We start from the raw sequence: 24,155 nt of genomic DNA on the forward strand, positions 1-24,155 counted from the left end.
TACCATTCACATATCGCTGTCATTAGATGTCACCAGGGCAAACTTTCTCTAGCTTATTGGGCAACTCCTCCCCCCCCCCCCCCCCCCACCCCCCACCAACCCTCCCCCTTTTTGCTGTTTGGTGACTTTAATGCGTGCCATCCCCTTTGGAGTTCTCCCAGAACCTTTCAGAGAGGTGCTCTCTTGGCTGACCTTCTCAACCACTTTAACCTCATCTGCCTTAACACGGGGGCACCCATGTTCCTTTCAGACTTCACTCACACCTATTCCCATTTGGACCTCTTCTGCACTACCCTACTTGCCCATCATCTCGAGTGGTCCTTTCTCTCTTACAAGTATGCAAGCGACCATTTCCTGTTTGTCCAATTGCTGACTCATACCCCCACCTGCGCGCACACCCAAATGACAGCTTTCTGGGAGTGACTGGAGGCCTTATTCCTCCCTGGCGACCTTCGATGAACATAGTTTCCGCCAGTTGCGATGACCAGGTAGAATATCTTACAAACATTATCTTTACCACCGTAGCATGTTCCATTCCCCACAGTTCACTGCGCTGTGTCCTGGTCCCTTGGTGGACTGAGGTGTGCACCACACATTTCACGCCCACAAATGTGCTCTCTAAGTTTTTAACTGTCATCCTATGATGGCCAACCACATTTGTTACAAACAGTTGGGTGCACAGTGTTGTCGCATTCTTCGGGATAGCAAAAAGAGCTCAGGGTGTACACACTCCGGGAAATGTGGGAAAAACCCAGAAATGTTTTCATCTGGTAGAAAATAGGGGAAAACCCGTCAATTTTTTACAATTATGGGTATTTTTTTTATTGTTTCCCCGTTATGCCGTCTGTGCTAGGTCGGATGGGGAGACATTCACCGCCACAAAGCCGTTGCTTTTCGTGGAAAATATCGAGGACAATGTTGGTGAATTGGAATCATTTAGTAAGATGCGGTCGGGCTCCCTGTTGATCAAAACTACTTCTGCCAAGCAATCCACAGCTCTTTGTGTCTATGATTGTCTTGGTAATATCCCAGTGTCTACCACTCTTCACCAATCTCTGAATATTGTCCAGGGAGTAATTTTTCTTAGGGACCTCATCCTGCAAACTGATGAGGAACTTGGGGCGAATATGGAGCGACGTGGCGTTCATTTTGTTTGACGCATCAAAAGGGTCGCAAAGACAAACGCACCGATACTGGTGCCTTCATTCTGGCTTTCGAGAGAAGGTCAAGGTTATGTATTACAGATGTGACGTGAAGCCGTACGTCCCTCCACCTATGCGGTGCTTGCGTTTTGAGCTTACGTCTTCCTGCTGTACGGTTGTCTCTTTGTTTGGTGACTGTGGCCACACACTCCATGAGGGAAGCTTCTGTGTTCCGCCACCTGTGTGTGTCAGTTGTGCTTGCTGCCACTCCCGTCGCTCGCCAGATTGCCTGGATTACAAGCAAGAGAAGAAGATCCAAGAGTACAAATCCCTGGATCACCTGTCTTATGCTGAGGCTCACCAAAAGTATGAGATACTCCATCCACTGTCACTATCTCCAACTTTTGCCTCTGTTACTTCATTTCCTCCTCCCCCTTCGTTCTTACCCCAGCACCGTCCCTCTGCCCTCTCCCCCTCTCTTGCAGTTCCCACAACCTCCCATCAGGGGAGCCACTTCCCCTCCCTGGCTGAAGAAGTGCCCCCCTTCTTCGGCATCAGCTGGTGATCGGGCTCCCTCCCGGGACCCCTCTTCCTGGCATCTCTCAGGCTAGAAGACTCTTACCACCACTGGGCCACGAGGCACACCATCTGTGCGCCCCAAAGTTGCCCGCTCTCCTTCCGTTCCTGATCTCGTAGAGGCCTGTACTACTCCTGTACCCTGCCCTCCTCCACTTCAGAAAGAGAAAAACAACAAGCATAAATCCCAAGCCAGGGCACCCTCGGTGGTGACATCTCCCCCCCTTGCAATCTGAGCCTGACATCTTATTTATGGATGACACCCCATCCTTGTCGGTGACAACTACTGACTGAGTGACCTGACCTCCTCCTTGGCTTCTTCATGTCTGCCTTGGACTCTCGCCACATGATCATCCAGTGGAATTGCAACACATACTATCATTACCTACCGGAAATTCAACGTCTTGTATTCTCCTATTCTGCAATCTGTCTTGTTCTTCAAGAAACGCATTTCCGTGGTTATCGGGCTTTTGGTGGGTCTGCACTTTGTTCACTCCAATGTCATTAGTGACTGGATCCCCCTACATACCAACTTGGCAGTGATAGTGGTTTGAGTGCAAGTGACTCTGGGAATCACCATTTGCAAAGTCTACCTCACTCCAGGTAGGCCACTTCCTTATGTTGCACTGTCTACCTTAATCCAGCAACTTCTGCCTGTTTTTCCTCCTTGGGGACTTCGATGCCGACCATCCACTGCGAGGGAGTGTCACTTCAACAGGTAGGGGTATCCTACGTGGTCAATTTATCACAGACCTCAGTTTGTCTCTCCTGAATGAGGGTTCCCCTACCCACTTCAGTGCTGCTCATGGCACCTTCTCTGCTATAGATCTCCCCTGCCCTCCGGGCTTGGACCCCAAGCTAGTGCAGCTCTCTCTCCTTTCCGGGCTGCATACCTTCTTTTTCGGCATCCCCCCTCTTACCTTCCACACCTCGGCCCTTGCCTTCTTCTTCTCCCTCTCTTTGGGAGTATGTTTTGTGCCTATGTGTGGAGATGGCCGCTTGTGACTGTAAGATGACATTTCTCTTCTTTGCTCTCTATGCTGGAAAGTCTCTGTCCTCAATTTGGAATCCTTTCCTTCATTCTTCTCTTTACCTTCTTCTCTTCTTTCCTTTTCTTTGTTCCTCCCTTTCTCTTTCTTTTCTCCCTCTGTGTGTCTGAAGGGCGACCTACGCAATCCCATGTGTAGCTGGTGTCAGGTTAACGCGTTAATTCCCCATCTTGGGTAGACAAGTAGGACACGTACGTACCCCTGGTAACGGGCAGGCTCATGGAGGGGTGATTACCCGAGCTGGTACCTTCCGAACGTGCTGATTGGTCCCTCCATCTGTTTCTTGGGTGATGTGACCTGAGGGGTGGACAATCACCTAAGGCAGGAGTGCCCTCAGAGAGGACCCCCACCAGAAAGGAGTGCACCATCGGAGAAGCCCCTAATCATGGGGGATATTTTCGCAATGGTTTCCTCTACTTCTACAACTTCTGCCCACAAGAGAAAGCTAGACTAGTTTCAGCCACGGAAATTCTTCCATCATTGCCAAAGTTCGTTTGTAGTTGTTTCTCGGTCTGAAGGAGGTCAAGACTTCTCCAGTCAACCCTTTCATTATTCAGAAAGTTGTCCACACAATTGCAGGTCCTGTAAAATGACATCTTGTTGTTAGAAACAGTCAGTGCCCTCCATGCTCATAAATGGCTTCAAACTATGCTGTTCAAACTACACTGCTACACACCTTCCCTGTCCAGGTGGAAGTGCACCGTACTTTAAATGTCTCACAAGGGGTAGTTTATGGTAGTTTATACATGATCACTTGACGAATTATCCATTGAGGACATTCAAAATTGTCTGTCTGACCAGAGCATAATCGCCGTACATTGAGTCATGAAAAGGGTTGACAAGGACTTGGTACCCACCCATACTCTCTTCTTGACATTTGACAGGGTTCAACTGCCATTGAATATTAAAACGGGATGTGAGATCATTTCAGTTTGCCCTTACATACCCAATCCTACGTGTTGCTATTGGTGTCAGCAGTTTAATCATACCAGCCAGTCATGTTCCAATACAGCCAAATGCGTTACATGTGGCAAGGATTCCCATGAGGATGATTGTCCACCTCCATCCCCTCGTTGCACCAACTCTAAGGGCAACCATGCTGCTTCCTCTAGAGATTGCCCCATTTTCAAAGATGAATGAATTATTCAGGAAATCCGAGTTACTGAAAGGTGTCTACCTTTGCTGATTGTAAGTTATTCACCAGTAGAAAGCCTACTGTGCTTCCAGCGGGTAAATACAGCACTGTCCTTGCCTCTCCTCGGCCTACTAAGGAGATAGCCACACAGACGTGCGATCTCACCTGCGGTAGTCAAATCGGCCAACCCAAAGATCACCCGCTCAACCTCCTCGCTATCACCCGCCCTCTCCAAGGCTCAACATTCATTGTGTTAAACCACAGTCCCCAAAATCGGATTCCCGGACCTCCAAAAAAGAGCCTAATTGTGAAGATCTTTTACGTACCCCAACCTCACAACCATCGACTCCTCCCTCTTCTCAACACCCTGCTTCCAAGAAGGCTGATAAGAAACACAGTTCCTCTCCTTCTCTGCCAAAGCATGTCTCATCTACAGTGTCATCCAGCGGTAGCCGCCCTTGGCTGTCTTCCGTGTCACCTAGACGCACCGCTTGCGCCTGATCGGCCAGCCAATCGCTGGCGGCAGGAGCTGTCTCTGAACAACCTATGGATCAGGATCTTCTGCCTTTGGCAGAATGCTGTTCCATGCTGTCGGCTGCCAGCTCTCAGAGGTCGTTGAGTTGACGGCAACCGTGGCGAGATTTTTCGCTTTTCTGTTCACCCTATGTCAATTATCCATTGTAATATCTGCGGAATTCACTCCAATCAGGATGAATTGTTGATCCTCTTACAGTCCTGCTCCCCGGTCGTCTTCTACCTTCAGGAAACAAAGCTACGTCCCTATGATCACTTTGTCTTCCCTCATTTACAATCGGTCCAGTTTGATCTCCCCTCTGTTGATGGCACTCCAGCACATGGGGGACTTATGATTCTTCTCCATGATACTGTCCAACATCACCCAATCCTCTTAAAAAGTTCCTTCCAAGTTGTCACTGTACGTCTTTCCGTTTCAGGATACACCTTCTCTCTTTGTACCATATACATTCCCTCGTCCACTCTAATGGCAAGAGCTGATCTCCTCCATCTCATTGGTCAACTCCCACCCCCATATTTGCTGGTGGGAGACTCCAAGGCCCACTACCCACTTTGGGAATCTCTGCATCCTTGTCCAAGAGGTTCCCTATTGCTTGACCTTTTCCACAAAGTGGATCTTGTTTGCCTCAACACTGGGGAACCTACATTTTTTTCTGCCTCCACATCAACCTACTCTCATTTGGACCTTTTGGTCGGTACTGTTCGGCTAGCTCGGTGCTTTCAATGGTTCGCTCATGCTGATACACACTCGAGTGACCATTTTCCATGTGTCCTTCGATTACAGCCACAAGTGCCATCTATGCGCCCAAGATGCTGGAAGTTCTTCAAAGCCAATTGGACACTTTTCTCCTCTCTAGCAACATTTGATGACCATCAATTTCCTGGCATTGACGATCATGTCACTTATGTAATGGAAGTTATTCTTACAGCCACAGAACTTTAAATACCCTGTTCCTCCCCTTTGCCTCGGCGCCCCCCTGTTCCTTGGTGGAACGAGGTGTGCCGTGATGCAATACGCAAGCGGAGACGTGCTCTTCGCATTTTCCGCCATCATCCTACGTTGGCCAACTGTATCCGCTATAAACAATTATGTGTGCAGTGCCGTCACATCATCCGCGATCATCAGAAGGCAAACTGGTATTACTTTACCAGCTCCTTTAACACCTTCACACCCTCATCTGTAGTTTTGAGTTGAATTCGACTGTTATCCGGCACGTCTAGTTTCTCCCCAATCTCTGGGCCAACTGTCGCGCAAGATACACTAGTGGACCCAGTCACAATTTCTAACTCATTGGTTCAACACTTTGTGTGGGATTTTGAGCTCCTCAAATTACCCACCAGCCTTTCTCCCAAAGAAACAAGCAACGGAAGTGCGACCTCCTGCTTTCTCCTCAAAATTGCAAATGTTATAATAGTGTTTTCTCTGTACAGGAACTCCAACACTCACTCACTCTCTTCCTCTTGCTCTTCCACCACAGAATCAGATAGCATCCACATCCAAATGCTGCTGAATTTATCATACCGTATTCTGCATTACCTCCTTTGCCTTTGTAATCGAATTTGGAGTGACAATACCTTTTCCAGAAGGTGGCGGGAAGCTGTTCTGAAACCTGTAAATGACAAACATCTCCCCTCTAGCTATCTCCCCATCTCACTCACAAGTAATGTTTGTGAGGTTTGGGATGGTGTGGTTAATTGCTGTTTACGCTAGTGGCTGGAGTCCAGAAACCTTGTAACAGCTGCCCGATGCAGTTTCGGAAAGCTTTGTTCGGCAGTTGACCATCTAGTTGCTCTCTCCACTTACGTAATGAACAATTGTTTCAGGAAACACCAAACGGTAGCAATATTTTTGATCTGGAGAGGTCATACAATACTTGTTGGAGGACAGGCATCCTCCGCACGTTGTTCCGTCAGGGCTTTCGTCGTCGGCTACCCCTTTTCATTCGTGAATTTATGATGGAGCGCACATTTAAGGTGTGGATGAACACTGCTCTCTCTCTCTCTCTCTCTCTCTCTCTCTCCCTCTCTCCCTCTCTCATACTTTCTCCCAAGAAAATGGGGTAACCCAGGGCTCCGTGCTAAGTTTTGTACTGTTAGCCATTGCCATAAATCCAGTTAAGGATTGTCTCCTTCCCGATGTCTTGGGTTTCCTCTTTTTCAACAATTTTACAATCTACTACAGTTCTCAACGGACCAGCCTTCTTGAACGACGCCTTCAAGGATGTCTAGATTGCCTCCACTCATGGAGCATCGAAACCAGCGTCCAATTTTCTCCCAGTAAGGCCGTCTGTGTAAATTTTTTGCATTGTACGGAATTTCCTCTGCCTTCCCTACATCTAGGCCCTGTCGACCTTCCGTTCATGGACGTCGCCAAATACTTGGGACTTAAGTTTGACAGAAAACTGTGCTGGTCTTCCCACGTTTCATATCTTTCAGCTCGCTAACCTTCCAATTTCCTAAAATTTTTCTGATAAATGGGGGTATGGTGCTTCCTTGGCTTCACCGCCAGATCTGCATTCTCCGTGAGCTTTGTCAGCTTCCAAAGGCTAGTACTCCCCCCCCCCCTCTATTTCTCCTTTATGGGCACAAATGAAGGATGCCACATTTATTTACACTGACAGCTCAGAGACCACATTTGGTGTTGGGAGTGCTTATATTGTTGGCAACACCCCTATTATATTTTGGCTTCCCGACCAGTGTTCAGCTTTTACTGCGGAGCTTTACGCTGTTCTCCAGGCTGTTGCTCAGATTCGCTCAGCTCTCTTCTCAACCTCCAAGCTGTTTATCTCATCCACCGGATTCAGGACTGCCTTCACTTGCTCCACTTGGGGGCATCTCTGTGGCATTCCTCTGGATTCCAGGGTACAGTGGTATCCGTGGAAACGAGGCAGTCAATATAGCGGCCAAGGCTGCAGTCTCTCTTCCTTGGCCCACTGTTCGCATGGTTCCCTTTGCCAATCTACAGAGCGTTTTATGTCATCGTGTTGCTCATTTATGTCACACACATTGGTCTGCACTTCCCAGGATGTAAAAGCTCTTCCCTGTGTTTGGACTTGTTCCTCCTGATCTCGTCGTCAGTAGGAGGCCATTTTAACTAAACTCCAGATAGGGCACTGTCCTTGTAGCCATTGACATCTTTTAAGTGGCGATCCTCCCCTGCTTTGTCTTCACTGCTCTCAACTGTGGACAGTGAGACACTTCTTACTTCAGTGTCCCTATTTCAATCCGCTTACAGCTGTCGCCGGATGTATCATCCCTTTTAGCAGATGACACGTGCTTAGTCAATCACACCCTTGAGTTTATCAGTGTCTGTAAGATGACATCGATCATTTGAAGCTCTTTTTCTGGAAAAATACCTCCTCCCCTCTTCAGTATTAGTTTTCTACGATTTCCTTCTGTTTTTAGTTTCCCTCATTCTTGAGTTTCACTCCCATTGCTGCTGATTTAAGATTCGACTTTTTACCCTTCACTAAGTCACAGAATGGGGGCTTACGAATGTAGCAGTTTTGCGCCCTAAAAAAAAAAAAAAAAAAAAACCGTGCATTGGTCAGCCCATGATGATCTTTGTGAAAGTGACCACTTTCTGGTGATTCTATTGTTCCCCTGCTACCGCCAGACAGCCAGCCCCTGCACTTTGGGCATTCCGCAGGCCCAATTCGTCTGCTGTGAACTTTGACACCTCCCCCTCGAATTCCATTGATCTAGTCATGCAAAGCATCTCTACCACTATTCTCCATGCTGCTGGCACTGCTGTCCTCCTGTCCACAGGTCCCCCTCGTTGTCGACCAGTACCGTGGTGAACCAAGGATGTCGCATTCGCAATCCAGGATTGCTGATGGGTGCTGCAGTGATTTAAGCTACACCCTTCACAGACCGGCCTTCTCACTTTTAGGCGTCTCTGTGCTAAGGCTCGTTACATTATTAAGCAGAGTAAAAGGAATGTTGGGATCGCTATGTTTCCTCCCTGGGGACGTATGGCTGTTTGTCGCAGGTTTGGTCGAAGCTCCATAGCCTTCTGTGCCACCAGCGACAGTCAACTACCCAGGGTCTCAACCTCCATGGTGCTGTGTGCACTGATGCATTGGTCCTCACAGAACACCTCGCGACACATTTTGCAGTGGCAATGTCGCTCTCTTCCTACCCTACTACCTTTCTCTGGCAGAAACACAAGAGTTGAATAGATCTCCCTCTGTTTCATCTCGCACCACGTTAAGCCCTATAATGCACCTTTCGCTGAATGGGAATTGGAGCAGGCTCTTGTCTCTTCACGAGAGACAGCCCCAGGCCCAGATTCCATCCACAACCAGGTAATCCAACACTTGGATGTTCCCCAGAGGCAACAGCTCCTCGGGGTCTTCAACCACATTTGGTTCAGGGTGCTTTTTCGTCACAATGGCGAGACAGTGTAGTTATTCCCATCCTTAAGCCCGGGAAAAACCCAATGTCTGTAGACAGCTACCACCCACTTAGCCTGACAAATGTACTTTATAAACTGCTCAGATGTTTGGTCAGCTTCAGATTATCTTCAATACTCGAATCACAGGGCCTTCTGTCCCCGTATCAGTGTGGCTTCTGGGCAGGGCGATCTCCAACTGACCATTTACTCCAGTTGTAATCAGCCATCCAACAGGCTTTTACTCACCATGGGCACCTTGTTGCGGTCTTTGAACTACAAAAGGTGTATGACATGGCTTGCCGCCATCACATTTTATTTACCCTCCATGACTGGGGCTTCTGTGGTCCCCTTCCGTTTTTTATCTGTGAGTTTTTATCTCCCTGGCTCTTCCAGGTACATGTTGGCACTTCACTTAGTGCCCCTCAAATTCAGGAGAATGGTATCCCACAGGGTTCTGCACAAAGTCTTTCTCATTGCCATCAATAAGCTTGTGACCTCTGTTGGGCCTCTGGCTACCCTGGCATTGTATGTTGACGATTTTTCATTTAGTGCAGCTCCCACTCGGTAGCATCTGCTGTGCGCCAGCTCCAAGGTGCCATCCGATGGGCCTCTGCGTAGGCCACCACCCATGGCTTCCAGTTTTCTCCATCCAAAACATGGGATATGCATTTTTGTCTTCAACCCACAGTACACCCCGCCCCGGAACTTTATTTAGGCAACCAGTTCCTCAGTGTTGTAGCACAGTCTCAGTTCTTGGGCCTTATTTTTTATAACAAGCTGACATGGCTGACCCACATTCACCACCTAAAGACTACGTGTGTGTGGAAGCTTAATGCTCCCCATCTCCTGGCCCACACCTCTTGGGGTGCAGACTGTTCAACTCTTCAGCATCTTTACCGTGCTCTGGTCTTGTCCATATTAGATTATGGTAGTCAGGTTTATGGCTCAGCAGCTCCTTCCACTTCGAAACTCCTTGACCCTGTCCATCAATGTGGGGTGTGTCTCGCTGTTGGTGCCTTTTGCACTAGTCCTGTTGATAGTCTCCTCACAGAAGTGGGAATTTCCCCTCTACACATCCGACAGAGCCAACTCCTTGTTTCTCTTGTAATCGCCATTCGCCAATCCCTTACCATCCTGTGTACTCTGCGCTCTTCACCAATGAGGGACGTCTCCCTCCTAACACCAGCACATGGGTGGGATTGCCGGTTGGCATGCGTTTCCTTCCCCTCGTCGGATCTCCATCTCCACTCACTGGACGGCACCCCATATCTTTCCTCACGTACCCCCCCTTGGATGGTGCCTAGACTATGGATTAGGACTGATCTATTCCAGGGTCCTAAGGTCTCTGTTGCTCCTATGGTTTACCGGTGCCTTGTGCGTGCCATCCTTGCAGAATTCCAGGGTGCTACCGTCTTTTACGCTGATGGTTCTAAAACAATAGATAAAGTGAGATACACGTTTCCTACTGACTTCGAACACCATTTATTACTGGGGTCATGTAGTGTGTTCACAGCAGTGTTTCTAGCCATTCATAGGTCCATCCTTTTTGTTTTTCAGGCTTCCCACCACAGTGTTTTAATTTGTTCAGACTCCGTGAGTAGCCAGCAGGCTATTGATCGATGCAACTCTCGTCACCCTTTAGTCTCTACTATCCATGACCTGCTCTCTGCCCTTCAGCATGCAGCCTGCTCAGTTGTCTTTCTGTGGGTCCCAAGTTATTTGGGCATCCCAGGGAATTAAGTGGCTGACCGTTTGGTTAGTGAATCAGATACTTACCCCATTTTCTTTCATGATTCCAGCTGCGGATATGAGGATCTATATCAAATCTCTCTCTGCCCAAAAGTGGAATGCCATCTGGAGCGCTACTCACGGTGTATACGATCTGGGACAACGGGGAAATGTGAGAAAAACTCTAAAATTCTTTCATCCGGGAGAAAACCAGGAAAAACCTGGGAATTGTTTAGAACTCTGGGAATTTTTCATTCAGTTAAATTTTTGTAATTTTGATTGGTAAGAACCTATACTCTAACAAAGGATATTACTGTATCCCACTAGTGCAGAATAATACTGCAGCAATAAAACATGAATAAGAGGGGAAAAAAATAAAACCTAAGTTGCAAAGGAAATGGACATATTCAACAAAACACAGTACTCATAACAGTGTCTGCCAACAGCAGAATGTGTCAAAGGCTTTAGAAAGATTATGCAATGCTTGGCAACAACAAATTGCCTCCAATGAGCATAATGTCACAACATTTGAGCAGTTGTGAACGGGCTGATGCGCATGCGCTGTTGAGTCGCGTATGAGTAGTACCTTCTCTCACTTCTGGATACAGAAGTGTGGCTGTTAGCTGTACAAGCAGTAGCAGCAAGTAGCCAGATGCTACCCATAAAAATTTTACTGGCACACCCAAGCTGCCAGAGGCACCCATGTGCAGCAGACCTGGATTTAGGAGGCAGGAGGGAGGGGCATTTGATATTGGTACTTCGTGAATCATATTCTGTCGTGTTATAAAAATGACCATTTGTGCCAAAAAAGTCTCATTAACTTGAAGTATGTTACAATGGCTCCAATAATAGAAAGGCTATTTCGTTTAATGTAGCAGACAGTGACAAAATAGATGTAATCATATCGAGAAACCACACCAGTTGTGGGTACTGTTTGTATTAACTGGGAGGGGGGCACTGTCTAGTATTGCCCCAGTTCGGCAATATGGTAAATCCGGGGCTGATGCGCAAAACAATCCTGAGTTGTAGAGGGGAGGTGGGTAGTCGCGTTTACGTGTAGTAATTGTGCTGTTTCCTCTTTTTTTACTGTTCTTGCATCAAATAAAAACAGAATGGATTTCTATGGTCTGTAGCTATCAAGTGAATTAAAATAAATTCACATAATTACAGAAGGCTAAAGTGTGTTATTAGCATTAATCACCTTGCAGGACAATGAAGTTTTTTTGGCAGTTTGCTACAGAAATTTGGCTTTCATTAATCTTTTCCACTGAGGCAGTCAATTTATTTGAAACAAAGTGTTTAATTAGCCACTATTGGCTAGTTTCAACTGTTAGCAGCATTTAAAGTGCATGTTTTCAGCTTCTAGTATGTATGCCATTATGCCATAATAAAGAACCAAACATGAGATAATACAATACCGGTACTCCAGGAAAATTTAAATCCCGAAAAGCACACTGAAAAGCCTACTTCATTGGAAATCTGGACATACGAATGTGCACTGTAAGTCGATTCATGCATTTTAGTTTGGTTCACAAAATTCCGATGCTCTTGACATATCCTCTGATGTCTTATTTCTTTTATGACACACTATAAGATCTTTTAATCTTTTACATGTACGAACATACGGGCTTCCTACGTCATTGTAGCTGCGCAAGCCCAGTGACGCCTATCTGGAGCTCTGACAACTGCTGGGACAAACCTGCTTCTAACAGGCCATGGGAAAATATTGCAAATGGTGGTTTGAAAAATGTTACTTTCAAAGTAAATTTCCTTTTATGCAAGATGAACTGTGTGCGAGAATATACGATGAATTTCTTAAATCACTGAGTGTTTCTCTCATTTAAAAATAAACTCTTTGATGATGAGCCAGTTAGAAGAATTTCGAGCCCAGAAGATCAGACATTTATGTCGCATCTTGAAGAGCAATGTGGGCAAGAAAGATTAACATTATATGTGAAAGCTTTTCTGTTCTTGTAGCAACACTGATTATTAATTTAAACCGTAACTTTTTCTGTTTGTGTGTTGGCGCTACTTGACAGTGATTTTGTTATTGGCTGACTACATCGCGTGTCCTATGCTCTGAATATTCGCTGTCATCGGCTGGTAAGATCACGTGAGATGAGCTATGACTGTCTTACAAAGGTGCATCACAATCTCGATTTCGATGCTTTGGATTGTAACATGCGGTGTTTAGTGGAATTCAAATTTAAATAAGAAAATCTGTGGCATACATGTTACTGTACATCAAAGATCTTTCCAAAATGTTTTATTTTCCTTCCCCCTGTGCTCCCCTCATGTATCCGCCACTGTCCCAGATGCACTCAGTTTATTAGAAACTTAAGTATTTCATTCCGCTCTACTTGCTAGTTTCAACTATTCACTGAATTTAAGGTACACATTTTCATCTCCAGGTACATACAGCATTATGTCATAATAGAGAACCAAACATGAGATAATACAGTACTGATACTTACAATGTTACCCTCCCACACGTCACTATTAAAATTTTCTTACTGTCTTCGTTGGTTTCAAAAGCTTAAAGAGGTGCAAGATATACAATTGAAAAACTTATTACTTATCTTAATTATCTCTACTTACAGTTGGCTCCACTTATAGCATCTAGGGATACATTCTTGCAGCTGAAATTATGATTTAACATTGTGGGTTTATGATGACTAAATAACTTGTGAAGATTTGCCTGTGTATTTCTTGAATTTTATTCTTTGTCACATTATTAAATATCACACCGATTTTACAATTTCCACTTATTATTCCAAATTACATTATTAGTGACACAATCAAAACATGGCTGATTCCATCAGAGGCATGCCCACCACCCCTCACATTCTGCGGTACTCACAATATTCCAAAGAGTTTGCGAAGCAAAAGAGTTTACAAACTTTCTTGACAAAAAAGAATCATCACCAAGATATATTATTATTTTATAAATTAAACAAGAAATAAATTTAATAATTACAGTTAGATTGTGCAATTATCCTCTTAGAGTATCGTATTTCTTTTATGAGGCCATGTAAGACTCTTAATACTATATCTGTAAGAATATATGGGCTTCCTACATCTCCCCAGCTGCTCACATGCAGTAACACGTGTTTACTGGCACTCACTGGCGAATGCTGAAAATGAGGCTATTGCTGGAAAATATTGCGAATGGTGCTTCGAAAAGTATTAGTTATGAAGTAAATTTCCTTTTATGCAAGATGAATTATGATATGTGTGCGAATGTGCAATTAATTTCTTAAATCAGAGCATTTGACTTTCGTTTAAACTTAACACATTGAGAACTAGCCAGTTAGAAGAATTTCAAGCCCAGAAGACCAGACATTGTCATTATTTAAAATTTTACTGGCAAATTTGTGTGTTGTATCTTAAATTGCAACACATGCAATAAAGACAAATATTATATGTGAAAGCTTAACTTTTCATGTAGTTACACTATGTACATTAATTTAAATGATTAACTTTTCCTTCGCACTACTTAACAGTGATGTTGCTATTGGCCCACAACATAACATGTCCCATGCTCTGAGTGTGTGCTGTCATTAGTTGGTGAGATCACGTGATATGGCATATGACTGGCTTACAGAAGCACATTTAAATCTTAATTTCAGTGCATCGGAAACTAACATGCTGTTTCGAATCTATGCTTTCGTAGTACAAATACGAAAATATCAGCTCCAAGGTAAAGTGTACTGTCACTTGCCATGGAACAAGTGTTTTTTTTTTTTTTTTTTTCATATTGGGAGTAGTGTATTTTCACATGAAAAGAAGTATGTTTTTAACTGGGAAACATCAGGGAATTTTTTTCTTGTCTGCATATACACCCTGTAGCTGGATTTTCTTCACTAGTTCTTTTTAACAGTTCTGTTACCTCTACTGTCATGTTGGCCAACCTCTGACAGCTCTGTGGGATGAATATCCATTCCTCAATTTCTGGCCTGGCAGTAGCAGTTGATGTCAATAGTGGACCCTACTGCTATCTCCAACACCCTGGGCCACTATTTTGTGGAGATTTCGAGCTCCACCCACTATCACCCTGCCTTCCTCCATTGGAAACAAACAAGTGGAGGTGGCTCAGGTGCTACCTTTCTCTTCTCAAAATCGTTAATGCTACAATGCCACCTTTACTATGCTCTCATTTTATGCCGATCTCCACCCCAGGACCAGGTGATGTTAACATTCAGATGTTGTACAACCTTTTTCTTGCAGGCAAGCACTTCCTCCTTCATACGTGCAATCACATCTGGGCAGAGGATATGTTTCCCAGATGCTGGCATGAAGCCACTGTCATATCTGTACCTAAGCTTGGCAAGGACAAACACCTTCCTCCTAGTTATTGCCTCATTTGTCATCAGCTGTGTTTGCAATGTGATGGAATGTATGATTCATGCCCGGCTGTCCTGGTGGTTAAGTCTCGCAAATTACTAACCACTGCACAGTGTGGATTTCGAGAACACTGTTCTGCGATTGACCATATCACCACTTTGTCAGTCCATGTCATGAATAGTTTTCTGCAGAAATACCAGAATGTGGCCATGGTTTTCAATTTGGTGAAAGCCTATGACACCTGCTGAAAGCCTACGACACCTGCTGGAGGACTGGTACCCTCCGTCTTCTCTATACGTGGGGTTTCTATGGCCAGTTCTTTCAGGAGTTCTTAAAAAAAAACTTTAGTTTTCAAGGTACGTGTGAATTCTCCCTTGTCAGCCATATTTATCCAGGAAAACGGTGTGCCTCAAGGTTCCGTCCTGAGCGTCGTCCTCTTTGCTGTCAGCATTAACCCTATAACGGCCTGTCTCCGTCGGGCATCTCTGGCTCCCTTTTCGTTGACGAATTTGCAGTCTATTGCAGTTCTCAAAGGGCTTGTCTCCATGAGTGGCATCTTTAGTGATGCCTCAATCTTCTTTACTCAAGGACCATCAACAGTGCCCTCTGCTTTTCCACCGACAAAACCATTTGTATGAATTTCTGATGGCGCAATTGATTTTTTACACCGTCTTTACATCTTAGGCGTGTTGCTCTTCTGTTCATTGAAACAATGAAATTCCAGGGGCTCATCCTCAGTAGGATACTTTCTTGGTCCTCCCACATCTCTTACATGGTCACCTGCTGTACACGGTCCCTCAATCTCCTACATGTCCTCAGCTGTACTTCCTGGGCAGCAGATCAGACCACTCTCCTCCATTTGTATCAGTCCCTTGTCCATACGAAACTAGACTATGGGTGTTTCGTTTATGCATTTGCACATCCGTCCCTCTTACTTTGTCTCAATACTATCCACAATTTTACACTAGCCTGTTTGAGAGTCTGTACGCTGAAGCTGCCGAACTACAGCTGTCGTACATCCGTGACTTACTCCTCAGCAGATATGCATGCTGTTTGTCTGCCGTTCCTGGCCACCTATTCTACGCCTCTTTGTGCAATGACTCCTTTGATCACTAGAATGGGGCACATCCCTCTTCAACAGAAGAGGGAGTTCACTTTTGGCTCTTGCTCTGGCAGCTTAACTTGACGCTACCTGCCACTTTCCCAGTGGTTGTGAACTCTTCATCCCGTGGCTTTCATTCACTTCCTAAAAACGCTACTCTAACCTCGCTCTATCGTCATAAGTTTCATGACCTTCGCACGGAACTTTTATAGTACCTTCATCATTGGCACCGATGATTTTTGGTATCAGCTTCTGGAACACTGCTCAGTATTTACAGCAGAGCTCTTTGCACTGTATCAGCCATGTAGTATATCCGGCGGCACAGGCTTTTCAGCTGTCATCTGCTCTGACTGTGCCCTTCAGAGCCTCTGTGTACTGTACAGCATCCATCCTTTAGTGCAACAGGTCCAAGAAAGCTCAGTCTTGATGGAGCAATTTTGATGTTTATGTGGCTTCCTGGTCATGTCGGTCTGACAGGTAACGAGGCCGCTGACGCTGCTGTCAAGGTTGCAGCTCTCATACCTCCCTCCAATGATCTCTGTGTTGCCATCTGTCAGCAGGTGGTGTCACTTTGGCATCACCAGTGGTCCGCCCTTCATGGGAACAAGCTCCGGGGAATTAAACCTCTCCCATCGATTCCCATGATTAGTCCCATTCGTGAAATGTGTTTACACCCATTTTGGGAGATACACTCTGGATGTGTGGTAAGTAGCTCCGCACATTGCCGCCAACTCTTAAAAGTACCAGAAATTCCTGAATGTAAAGGTTTGTGCAGTCATATTAGTAACACAATTAATGCTGTGAAAAGTGCAGTAACTTTTTGGTCATTCAGTAATTCACCACCAAGTGACTAAAACACAACTGTGTTTTAGAATAAACTCTCAACAATAGACAGGAGCAAGGTGCCACATATACCAATCCAATCACTTTCCCACCAATGCTACATAGGCCACTGACATATTTTTAAACACACATGAACGGATTTGACAAAGTCCATGTAACAACTGCAAATAAGTAGGCATTCAATAAACTGAAAATAACTCCACTATATAAACAAGTGCTGAGTGAAGTTATTTTGTCCAGTCACATGAGGGAACTTGATTGGAAATGCTGGGGAGGTATAGTCTAAACTGAAAATCGGGCCACACTCGTGGTGGAGTGAGTGCCCTTTCACAGAAGAACCCTACAGCTGATAAATGTAGCATTAATGCACTTTGTCGATAAAAAGGAACCATCCCAAGACATGACTGCACACTGTCACCAGTGATTCACAATGTGCGTTGGTATAGCTTTGTGAAATACTCTGCACTTTGTTCTCGTGATGTAGTGGGGTAGGTAGAGTAGGCAGTCACCTGCTCACCCTTAACTTTCCCTGGCACTCACACCCCACGCATTTCCCCCTTCCACCCTTTTACAGCCCCATTACACAGTTTATCTCGTAATATGGCTCTACGACACTTGTATGTGGAACATGCATATAATATTTGTTTTTAACTAATTTCATTTAAAAATAAAGTTTTATGCTGTTGGAACAATATTTTTAGTAATCTGCAATTTTTCCAGCATATTTATCTTAGAGAAAAAAATGAAAAGGATCTTTTTTGTAGGAAGTTTAATGTAATTTAATTATGTGCTGGCAAACATTTTTGCTACAGACTGCAGTTGTAGAGTTATTTGAGAAAATCGCAGTTATCTGTATCTCCCTCCCCACCCCAATGCTCACCCTGCCACCGCCCAAAGGGGGGGGGGGGGGAGGTCAGGATTTTTAATATGTTTTTGAGGACACTGTACAAAAATTTGTGACTACGTGATTTGTTTCCCCTAATCAACCTTTTTGTTCTTCATTGACTGGGCTACTAAGCAATACTCACATTTTGTAATTTGTGTAGAGAATGTGCGTTGGATAAGGTTATTTTACAGAGCTGACAAATAGTACAGTGTTTTGCGCTGTTATTCAAAGTAGCCTTATAAATTGACTTTGTGCTCAGTGGTTGTTACGTCTACATCATACTCCGCAAGCCCCCTAATGGTGTGTGGCAGAGGGTACTTTTCGTACCACTAACTGAGCACTCCAACCCTGTTCCACTTACGAATAGCACGTGGGAACAATGATTGTAGGTAAGCCTCTGTATTGTCGCCAATTTCTTGAATTTTCTCCGTGTAGTCGTTACGCAAGACATACGCAGGGGGGAAGTAATATGTTGTCAGACTCTTCCTGGAAAGTGCTCTCAAAATTTCAATAGTATTGAAATTCCATTAATAAATCCCTCCGTGATGCACAACGCCTCTCTTGTTAAATTTGCCAATGGACCTATTGCTATAATATATCAGTTCTCATAATTCAAAACAGCTTTGTCATAAAATACTGCAATACTACTTCACTTGCTAAAACATTAAGCATGTATGTTACACAATCAAAGTTGCCTAATCACAGACTAAATAGCCTAATAACAAAAAGTGCATAGACAGTGCTTTATGTGATTGCTGACATTATTTTGATGCTTAAAATGAAATCGTTTGAGGTGCTGTCATATTGCACCAAACTAGAAACCAAGATTTCTTAGATTAAATTCCCAGTCAGTCTTAGGATTTTTATTGGTCAGTTACCAATTCTTTCACCTCTGACAATGTTTGTTAGTGTGAAAATTGTGAAGTTGCACATTGATTAAGTTTTTATCTTGAACAGAGGTGGTCCTTATTTATTTGCTGGATTAGTCAGTCCAAAGTTTGCAGGAAGACAGTGTCGCAAACCTATAATAGGATCATAGCCAGTAAAGTGTTCAAACAACCTCTATGTTGATGATAGCTTAATATTTAATGAATTCGTATTGTGATTACAACGGAAGTCAGTTGTGTGTGCGTGCACACACAGATAGTAAGTGGTGTAATAAACTTAGCGAAACAAGAGTTCTTGTGTGTTGTACCCCTCAGCCAAAAGTGCATATCAAGGATTTATGGCTACACACAGGTTTCAGCTGTGTGTCAAACCTTTCCGCTGTAACATATTTTTCAATGTTTGTATAGCACAAGTTTGTCTTTCACCGTGGTTACCTAATGTTTGATACTGACCTTCTCAGTTGAAAATATGTGTAGTTGTTTTGAATGATTGTTATAAAATTGTTCTAATAAGTACCAACAGGAGAAGCCATTAATAATGGGAAATAGTGGCATAGTACAATTTCTGTCTTTTACTGTAGACTGATGAATCAAAACTAAAGTGACTTATTCATGTTTGATATAACAAAGAGTTCCTGAAATTTAACTTAAATTTAATTGTATCTCCACTAAGTTAATAATGGCAAAAAAAAGATACAGGTAGATGTCGTGCACTTAATCCAAGAACAACCAGTGCCAATTTTTCATGGGTTTGTGATATGTTAAAGTAACATCACAAAAAAAAAAAAAAAAAAAAAAAATCCAGGATAGAGTAACGACAATATTATGAAAAGGATAATTGCTACTCACTACATACTGTAAATGGTGCGCGTGCGGGCAGCTAGGTGCAGTTGGGAGGTTGGGGGGAGGGGGGGCAGAAAAGAAGAGGATGCATTTGTGGAGAGAGGGCTGTGTAGTGCTGGAGGGAGGGTTCTCACCTGTGCAGTTCAGAAAAGCTGGTGTTGCTGGGAAGGATCCAGAAGGCACAGGCTCTGAAGCAGTCATTGAAACGAAGACCATTGTGTTGGCAGTGTGCTCAGCAACTGGATGTTCCAGCTGTTTGTTTGCCACAGTTTGTCGGTAGCCATTCATGCGAGCAGACAGGTTGTAGGTTGTCACGCCCATGTAGAATGCAGGACAGTGGTTGCAACTTAGCTTGTAGGTTTCACAGGTAGCTCTGCCTTAGATTAGATAGGTGATGTTTGTGACCAGACTGGAGTAGGTGGTGGTGGTGGTGGTGGTGGTGGTGGTGGTGGTGGTGGTGGTGGGAGGAGGACGTATGGGATAGGTCTGGCATCTAGGTTTATAAATGGGATCTGAGCCATGAGGCAAGGGGTTAAGAGGTGGGGTTGTGTAGGGATGGACAAGGATAGTGCATAGGTTTGGTAGGAGGCAGAATTTGTGTAGGAATGGACAAGGATAGTGCGTAGGTTTGGTGGGAGGCAGAATACCACTGTGGGAGGAGTTGGAAGTACAGTGGCCAGGATATTCCTTATTTCAGAGTATGAAGAGTGATGGTGGAAATCCTAGGAGAGGATGTGTGAATGTGATTCAGTTGCTCCAATCGTGGGTGGCACTTAGTCACGATGGGAAAGCTGTTCTGTGGCCGGAAAGTGGTACTTTGGGAGGTGGTGGGTGAGAGAGAGAGAGAGAGAGAGAGAGAGAGAGAGAGAGAGAGGGAGAAGGCACAGGAGACTTGTTTCTGTACAAGTATGGACTGTGAAGGACTCAGTGAGACAGTCAATTTATTTTGAGAGGGACTGCTGGTCACTGCAGGTGTGATGGCCACAGGTGTCTAGGCTGTATGGAAGTGTCTTCCTAGTATGGAATGAGTGCCAGCTGTTGAAGTGAAGGTATTGCTGTCGTTGGTAGTTTTGCTGTGGACTGAGGTACTGTTGAAGCCATCTATGAAGTGGATGCCAGTGTAAAGGGAGGATGGCATCAATAGGTACGAGCAGGTCACCATATGGTAAAGGAACAGGAACAGGAACTGTGGGAGTTGGTGGAGGAAATGGTTGGTGTGTGTGTGTGTGTGTGTGTGTGTGTGTGTGTGTGTGTGTGTAAGGACGCCCCATTGTGGCCAATTACTGTGCCACCGCTGAGAGCATCACCTATCCCATCAAAGACAGGGCTGCCTGTGAAACCAGTCATGTGAACTAGAAGCTAAGCTTCAACCACTGTGCTACATTCTATGTGGGCATGACAACAAACACGCTGTCTGCCCTCATGAATGGCCACCAATGAACTATGGCCAAGAAACATCTGGACCACCTAGTTGCTGGACATGTTGCCCAGCATGATGTTCTTCATGTCCATGACTACTTCACAGCTTGTGCTATGTGAATCATTTCCAAGAACCCCAGCTTCTATGAATTGCGCAGGGGGGAACTCTTCCTACAGTACACCCTATGTTCCCATAACTCTCCTGGCTTCAACCTTCGTTAGTCATTGTCCCCTTCCCTGTTCCCATTCCAGCGCTACACAGCCCTCTATTCCACTAACACAACAGCGGTATTTTTATTACTCTCCTTTTCCGCTGCCCCATCCTAACCCACCACCACCACCACCACCACCACCCACCCACCTGCACCTGGCTGCTCTCCTCTTCCCTGTATGCTACCAGTAGCACTATTTTACTGTGTCCCACCTCTACTCTGCTCCCCCTCCCCTTCCCAGCATCTTCCTTAGCACCACAACTAAGTTTGCTTCTCCCAACACGCACTGCTGCTTACAGTCTGGCCATGCGGGATTAGCCGAGCGGTCTAAGGCGTTGCAGTCATGCACTGTGTGGCTGGTCCCGGCGGAGGTTCGAATCCTCCCTCAGGCATGGGTGTGTGTGTTTGTCCTTAGGATAGTTTATGTTAAGTAGTGTGTAAGCTTAGGGACTGATGACCTTAGCAGTTAAGCCCCATAAGATTTCACACACATTTGAACACATCTTACAGTCTGGCCTCGTCAGCCAGAGTCAGTTTGTTAGGTTGAAAGGTATGTTTGGCAGTCTTCTTGTTGTGCCTATCTGCGACTCAGTATCTCCTCTGTACGAACTGTAGCAATTGTCATTATCATAATATTGTCGTTATTATAAAAATGATAGATTCCCTCTCAGTGCCCGCTTCTTTAGGAGTTGATGTGGCTGAAGGCTCATCTCCTCTATGTGGTGAGTAGTGATCCAGCTGTAGTTTTTCCATCATTAGATATGTTACATAATCAGTTGAGTAAGCTACAAGTTTAATATCGAGGAATAACCAGGTTCTAACTTAAATGGGAATAACAGACTGTGGCTTCTAGAAAACAGAAGTTCTACAAATCATAAACATGGAAGTACTTCATGCAGCAATGACCAATATGAATTAATTTAATTAATGAACCAAAATGAATTAGTGAAGAATCTTCCATGTTTTTCACTGGCAGAACAGTCAGACAGCTTTGGTTATTTTAATACAGTACTAGAATGTGCCTGGTTATGACTTTTGAGTTGCCATTATAATTGACTTGACATTATAATAATGGTGAATGTTGAGAAAATGTGTTTTTATTGAGAGGAAGATGAATTGAGTGGGTTAAGAGATTCTTTAAGCAAATAATGTCGTAAATGTGGAATTTTCAATTATTGTGAGGAAAATTTTGTGTGTTAGGAGTTTGATTAATATACGAGGATGTTAAATAAGTCTGGTAAATTTCCATGAAAGACAGGATTGTTTTTGATTGGTCAGTTGATTATTACAAGGATCATATAAAGAATTCCAATGATATACAGCTTGCAGTTCATTGTTGACAGCTGTCTGAATTGTTCAATGCGTCAACTGCGATTGAAAATGGAGAAAACAAGTGTTACATTCTGTTTTGAAACATTTTCATTTGAAGAGTTGGACTGGCACACAGATCAAAACAGAGGTGGATGAAGTTAACATGGACTCTGCACGATTGTTGAAGACAATTTACTGTTGGATTAATGAATTTAAACATGGCCAGATAAGTGCCGAAGACGGGTGCTCCAACCAATCAATTGAGGTCACCACAAAGAATTAGTGGCAGAATCAATTATGTTGTAATGCAAGACTGCTGAATGAAAATGCTTGAGATTGCTGAGACTTCAGGCATCCCAATTGAGCAAGTGCATAGTATTTTGCATGGAGAATTGGCTGTGAAGAAGCTGGGTGTGAGGGGGGTGCTGCGATTGCTCACAGTCGACTTAAAGTGCATGCACCATAACATTTCAACACAGTGTCTGGTGGTGGTGTTTAATCGGAATCTTCAACACGTTTTGCATCAATTTGACTTTTGACGAAACTGGGAACCATCACTACACACCAGAATCAAAACAGCAATCAAATCAAAGGCAAAGGCTGGTGAAAGTGTAATGAAGAATGCAAACACTGATTCTTCAGCTGGTAAGGTAATGGTCACTTCTTTTTTTTTTTAATTCCCATGGAATGATACTCGTAGATTACTTTGAAGAAGGCAAAAACGTGACTGGACCCTGTTATGCTTCATTGTTGGATCATTTGAAACTGGCGTTGGCTGGAGAGACCAAGGTTGGCACACAAAAAAAGCTCCTTCACCAGGATACACCATCCCTGACATCTGGATAAATATGCCAAAAGTGCATGAATTGGGCTTGGAAATGGTTCCTCCTCCATCATATTCATTAGAATTATCCAAGTGACTTCTTCCTATTCTTTGACTTGAAACTTCGGCTTGCTGGGGAGACATTTTTATCAAATGAGGAAGTGATAGTTACAGTTGATGAGTACTGTGCAGAGTTGGACAGAACCTGTTTTTCTAATGGGCTGAAAAAGCTGGAGAATCACTGGACCTAGTGTATATCCCTCAAAGGAGACTTTGTCTAAAAGCAATGCTAATTGTTTTCTAAACAAACATTTTTTTCCCCCCAGATATATCAAACCACCCTCGTAATCTCATCAGCTGTTAAGGTCAGTCCAGTTTTAGTAGATTTTGGGCATAGGATTTAAACATGACTTGTTGCTTCCAACAAAGTGTTGATTTTTCTGACGTCATGTGAAACTAATAGAACACTGTTGATAAATTACCACCTGATAGAACAGCAGGGAACAATGTTCAATGGAAGTAGTGCAGAAGAAAAAGAGCATCTGACCTAGCAAAATGGGCTCATAACATTTGAAAAACATCCAGGATCCCAGGGATGTAGTACATTTAGAGAACAGGGAGTAAAACAGCCGTGCAAGAAATTGAAACAGTGTAAAATGGTCTCAAATGCTGGGCAGGCATTTGATTGTGTTGATAACAAAATATTGCTCCAGAAGTTGGACCATTATGGAGTACGGGATTAGGTCACAATTGGTTCACCTCTTACTTTAACAAAAGACAGCAAACGACCATTATTCAGTGTTGAGAATGGCTGTGATGTGTGGTTGGAGTGGGATACAGTCAAATTGCGGTGCCCCAGGGATCAGTGTTTCGGCCATTCCTGTTCCTTATTTATATAAATGATATGCCCTCTAGTATTATGGGT

The 24,155-nt window shown here is 44.3% G+C and overlaps 1 protein-coding gene across 1 annotated transcript in view; it reads left to right on the forward strand.

The window, feature by feature from the left end:
• The window catches only part of LOC124596146 (ATP-dependent RNA helicase DDX3X), a 163,203-nt gene that overhangs the window by 131,434 nt on the left and 7,614 nt on the right, over positions 1–24,155 (forward strand). The window lies entirely within an intron of this gene.

Source organism: Schistocerca americana, chromosome 2 (genome assembly GCF_021461395.2).
Source record: "Schistocerca americana isolate TAMUIC-IGC-003095 chromosome 2, iqSchAmer2.1, whole genome shotgun sequence".
Classification (NCBI taxonomy): domain Eukaryota; kingdom Metazoa; phylum Arthropoda; class Insecta; order Orthoptera; family Acrididae; genus Schistocerca; species Schistocerca americana.